The sequence below is a fragment of the Pinus tabuliformis genome, chromosome 4_1, assembly GCF_031772625.1.
Source record: "Pinus tabuliformis cultivar Carrire ecotype Pingquan chromosome 4_1, CPIR1, whole genome shotgun sequence".
Lineage (NCBI taxonomy): Eukaryota > Viridiplantae > Streptophyta > Pinopsida > Pinales > Pinaceae > Pinus > Pinus tabuliformis.
The window spans coordinates 220,178,637-220,185,049 of NC_142303.1; positions in this window are offsets into that span (position 1 = coordinate 220,178,637).

The following is a 6,413-nucleotide window of genomic DNA, read 5'->3' on the forward strand; positions in this document are numbered from 1 at the left end:
GTGTGTTTTGCACATTATTGAGATCGAAAAATTGCTCCATCTGCAATATCCATGTTGCAGGATCCTTGCCATCAAACTTTCGCATATCTATTTTTGGAATATGGTGGGTCTTTGATCCAACATTAGAGTCTATGAAATCATGATTAACATTTCTTTTGTTCTCATCATGAGTTTCCTTTACTACCCTTTCACCATTAGTAAGTATTTCTTGTAGAAAATTTGTCAAATCTGCCATGCTTGTCTTCAAATCTATCTTCAAATCATCCATCTTAGCTTCCACATCATTCATCTTAGCTTCTACATCTTTCTTTAAACCATCCATCTTAGATTCGGTTACTTTTTGTGCAAGTGACATTTGTTGCACTTGGTCTCGAAATTTTGATATATCATGTTGCATTTCTTCATTTTCTTCATAAGTCATGCTAGAGCTTTTAGGTTGCTTACTAGGTGTTTGCATTTTCTTTCCTCGGGGCATCAGTTATGATAATAATGCTCTACTATGCCATTTGAATTCCTTCAAAATAAATTTTCAAACCAAGCTTAAGCAAACATTTAAAAAAATCTACACACCTTTTTTCACTTTGTAGGAGCTTGATATTGCCTATGATGCATCTTTGTAATTTCGGATCATCCAGTTCTGAAATTGTGACCTACAGTAGCCCTCTGTGTCCTCTTTCCAATGCCACCAGTCTGATCATATTTAGATTCTCCAAGGTAGAGTTATGCACAATCTCCCAAGATGACCTGATTATAGACATTTTCAGAAGAGCGAACTTGTAGGAAGTGCCACGTGTCACTCTTTCGACCTTACGATTTGAAAAATATACACAGGAAACTACAGTCTGTCCTATTTCTGTAACTTCTTACGAAATTTCAATCTGATTTTCAAAAAAAAAATTATGACTATTTTCCTCAGGTCACCTGTTTGGAATGTAATTCGGGAGTCTGCAAAAATGCAAACTTCCTTAGATCATATCTTCGCAAATATAGCGCGAAAGGCTTTGAAATTTGGACCTGAGTTTCAGAACAATTTCGGCCCAAATGGGGTTTTTTTTTTAGCGTCTGAAACGTCGTAGAGAAAAGTTATAGCGCAAATGCCACGATGACCTGCTTGGAGCAGTGAAACCCTAACATTTAGAGCTTTGATACCAAATGTCATGAAACCAGCTCACAAAAAGATAGAAAAGATAGATCAACGCCTTAGAATTCAGCCTCTTCAAGGGGGCAGCCTCCTTTAAATTACACAAATGAATGATTCTTTGACGATTCAAATGATAAAACCTCCTTTCTATATATAAGAGTCTAAGGAGTCACAATATGACCCAGCCGACCTAACAATAATAATATAAAGGCACAAAAATAACAATAGAGGGATTCTATGGTGCACAGTAATAACAATATGAGGACAATAGGGGCACAACAATATTAATAAGGGATACAACTACAATAGTAATGGGGTAATCACTAGTATTATAGGGACTTAACAAGATCTAAAATAAAATGTTCTTATGTCCCATCATGAAGGATTTGCTGTGAAAGGACATGAACATAAAGTATGCAAACTTGTGAAATCCTTGTATGGCCTCAAACAAGCACCACGAGCGTGGTATGAAAAACTAACTGAGCATCTTCTGAAACTGAATTTCAAACATTATGATCTTGATAATGCAACTTTGTTTGTCAAGAAAGTTGGAAAAACAATTGTATATATTGTGGTATATGTAGATGATCGTTTGATGATAGGGAACAATGAGAGCTACATTGCATCCATAAAGAAGGAATTGAGGAAAGGTTTTGGAATGAATGATTTGGGCTATGTTCATTACTATCTTGGTATTGAAGTAACTCAACATCCAAAGTCCATATTCCTTTCTCAAAAGAAGTACATTGGAGATCTATTGAACATGTTTGGCATGGCTGAATGCAATCCTCTGACTACTCCTATGGAACAAAACTTAAAGCTCACATCCATTGAAGGAAAATAATTTGAGGATGCAACAAAGTATAGACATCTTGTAGGAAGTCTCAACTACCTAATGACTACCAGACTAGACATTTCGTTTGTTGTTGGAATCTCTCCAGGTTTACGCAAAAGCCTTGTAAGGGACATTGGTTTGTTTCAAAAAGAGTTCTAAAGTACTTGAAAGGAACTCAAGACTTTGGACTCAAGTATACATAGGTGGATGACTTCATCTTGATTGAATACTCTCATTCAGACTTCAATGGAGACAAAGAAACTAGGGTATCTACTTCTGGCAATGCTATGAGTCTTGGATCAGGAGCTGTCTCTTGGAGATCACACAAACAATCAATTCCAACAGAGTCCACAACAGAGGCTGAATATGTGGCAGTAGCTGAGGCAACAAAAGAAATTGTGTGGCTCAGGAAAATTCTGGAAGATTTGCAGGTAAAACAAGTACATTCGACTCCACTCATGATTGACAATACCTCAACGATAAATTTGGCCAAGAACCCAAGCTTCCATGATCAAATGAAGCACATCAATACAAAATATCATCTGATTCGACATCATGTTGAGGCCAAAACAATCCATATTTTCCATTGTTCCACTAATGAGCAGATTGTAGACATCTTCACCAAAGCGCTTGGAAGAGAAAAGCTTTAAAGATTCAGAATGGTGCTTAGACTCACCAACATCCCTTCATATTAAGGGGGGAATGTTGACACCTAATCATAGGGGTTGGGTGAACCACTGTAAATAGTGTAAATAAATAATAGAGAAAATAAAGAGTCATCAGGAGATGAAACTCAACAGTCACTCCCTCATGTATATAATAATGAACAACCTAAATGAATAATATAATCTCATTTGAGGAGTTACCTCCTGGCCTAACACCTCCTTGCAAAAATCCTTGAAGTCATTGGAGGTCTACTCGTCCCCATTATCCGACCTCAAGGCCTTTATCCTCTTCTTTGTCTGGTTCTCCACCTAGGCACTGAACACTCAAAACCAACTAAAGACCTCATTCTTGGTCTTCATAAAGAAGATCCAAGTTTTCCTAGAATAGTCATCAATAATGCTGCATAATATAGTGCTCTCTATATCGATGCCATTGACATTGGCCCACATACATCTAAATGAATGAGATCCAAGATCACTTTGGACCTATGCTCATTGCTTGGAAAAGAAACCTTGGCATTCTTTTGAAGCGCACACTCTTTGCACACGCTTCACTGCTCAATACTGAAATTTGGGAGACCAATTATAATCTCCCTTGAGATTGGAAACACCTCATAATGTAGGTGTCCCTTCCTCTTGTAACATAACTTAGACAAGTTGTCCTTGTCATGTACCAAAACCTAATAAACTTACCGTACAATCTATATAAGTTTCCCTCTCTGACCTTGATGGCTATGACCGTGTTAGTTCTAGATTCCTTTGGACAAATGAACACTTCCCATTCTTGAACATGATTACAAATTCTTTGTCCTCCATCACTAAGATCGAGAGAAAATTCTTTGTCCTCCATCACTAAGATCGAGAGAAAATTCTTTGTCTTCGATCACTAAGATCGAGAGAAAATTCTTCTTCAGTCTTGGTACATACAACACATCCTTGGGTTCCAACGATACTCTTGACTTGAGTTGAAACAAGATAGTTACCTCTCCCATCTTTGCCTACTTGACATCATCACCAAGCTCCACATGAACCACTAAATCTTTCTCTGTTAGACTGCTAAATAGCTCCTATTCTTTTGTCATGTGATGTGATGCACCATTGTCCAATTACCACACACTTCACATGAACCACTAAATCTTTCTCTATTAGACTGCTAAATAGCTCCTATGCTTTTGTCATGTGATGTGATGCACCATTGTCCAATTACCACACACTCTTGGCAATGGTGTTGGTAGAAAGATAAGAGACTAATGAGAAGTCCTCAAACTTCGTTGCAAACTTATCTAACTAAACCTTTGCTAATGCTACTCTTGTTGTGACTTCTACTTTCCGTTCTTTTTCTCTGGACATTGTGATGCATAATGCCCATTCTTGTGGAAAATTAAACACTTAATCTTGCATCACTACACTTTTAAAGGAATCACTACAATTTGAAAGGAATGATATACAATTGTGTAGAGATCATCAACTCCCATTGTATGGAAAACCGTCTTAAAAAATGGAATTCAAGCATTCTGGTACAATTCCATACCATTCAATCCTTTGAGACACCTCCTTAGCCCATCCACCCCAACATGAAGTTATTCTTAAGAAAACACTAATATATGTTTGAAACTATCCAAGGCCTATTAGTTTTTGTAGCATCGGATGTGTTCTAGCCTTGAAATTTGTGGAGAGGCTAAAATACATGAGATATCCAAAACCCAAAAATTGTTTCTAGAAATTCCGCCTAGAAATGACTTATTTAAATTATTAGTCAGTTTTTAAATATTTCCTAAGTCTAAACTTGGGGAATGGGACTAATTAATCAAAATTAATTAAGTCAAGGTGTGAATGTGCTAGAAACTCACACATATCGACTTCAAGTTAATCCTATCCATCAATTAAGATCTAATCTTGGTCGTTGAAGTCTCAACAGAGGATTATAAGAAGTCAATGGGTCTTGGAGAAAGAATTTTAGTAGTTCGATTTCATGAGCAAATCGATTTCCAAAGTAGTAGAAATCAGTTGCCGGAGAGAGAGCTAGTGAGATCGAAGCAGTGATTGAGGGGCAGGGACAGTGAGCCAGAGGAAAGATTTTCCAGATACGAGGAGGCAATAATAAGTGAGTCGAATTATCCCAGAGAAGCAGTGTTGAGGGATTGCACAATGCTTCAGTGAGGCAGATCGATTTGGTGAGGAGAATTATTCATTCTCAGTTCCATAATCCCGGGAGGAGTCTTAGAGGGTTGGAGAGGATTTTCTCAGCTTCTAGAGGCAAAATGACTTCCTCTGAGCCCAGTCCAGAGCAAGCCATCTAGCTAGCTACACAAATTAGTGCAGAGGCTGATGCAATGCTTCAGGAGGCCGAGTTTTGATAGGGAAAGTCCAACTAGAGATTGCCTATGGGAGAAGGGTAATTCCCTTCAGTATTTTACTCAGGTTTTCTTGTTGTTTGGATTTATAGTTGGGCATCCATATATGTACTCAGATTTCACTGCTGCTTAATAAAATAAACCCTCACTACTGCATCGATTTTCCCAAGTTGGGTTTTTTCCGGGGACATTGGTCCAAAAATAACTGTGTAAATAACTGTGTGTGTTAGCATTTCTTCTAGCATTTATTATTTTTCAGTTTATTTGTGTAGGTCGCAGTGCGAGTTATTTAGTATTTGTTGTAGGAAACAGTAAATAAATTGTTAAATTTAATTAACAATTAGGAGACTAATTTCCAGTTTTCCCCAAGGAAAAATCGTAATTTTATTAATGAAACCAAAATTACATGTTGCAGATGCTTATAAGCATTCCATCATCTAGTCAATGACTGATGATCATGTTCATACAAAAAAATCAACTAAAAAATATGAAGAGAAAATTTAAACTTTTCTCCATTTCTTTTTTTCAACCTTGCGCCATTCTCCTTGAGATGGCGTGGAAGAGACGATAGCTAGCTGATTTCCTTCTTTTATTCTTGCAGTTTCCTTGTCTGACGCATGATGCTGTTTGAATCCGCTAGTATCCTTTACTTCTGGTATCCTTGCTAGCTGCGTTGTAGTGACTTGTAAGTCAGTTGGATCTTGTGAGACTCCCCCCTTTCTTTATTTTTCATGCGATTTCTGATTGTCCACATTGGGAATGTGATCTTTTTATGCTTCATCCTCTTCTTCATATAGCTCATTTGGAGGAAATTGCCATCCTTTGGGATGCTTTCCTAGTTTCTTCTTCCTTCATGATTCTTTCTTTGCTTAAGAGCACATGTTTTGTAGATGCTCTGTTTGTTGGCATATTTGACATTTGAAGGCCATGTTCTCAAAATCTAAGAACCGAGTCCAATTCTGCTTATTGTGTATCAAGTGTATGTGATCTGGTAAGCCTTTGTTGAGATCCACTTCCATGCATATTCATGTGAAGGTATAGATTCTTTCCTCCATTCTTTGTGTGTCAGTTTTTATATATCGTCCTAAGATAGTCCCAATACCTTCTAGTACTTGATTTTGCCAGAAATGTATGGGGAGGTTATGCAACCTCACCCAAACCAACATCCTGGATATAGTCATGGTATTTGCATCAAAGTTTGGGAACCATGGAGTAATGAAAAGTCTCATTGATCCCCAAAAGCATGGGCCTTCCCAAGAGTAATATCACGATCCTTTGATGATGTAAAATTTATAATGAAGAATCCTTTGGAGCAGAGGTGTATTTCGCAGTTTGTTGTTTAATTTGTGAATATCCAATGAAAGATATCCATTGGTTTTGGCCAGAAACTGCTAAATTTGCAGATGATGGCTTGCGCT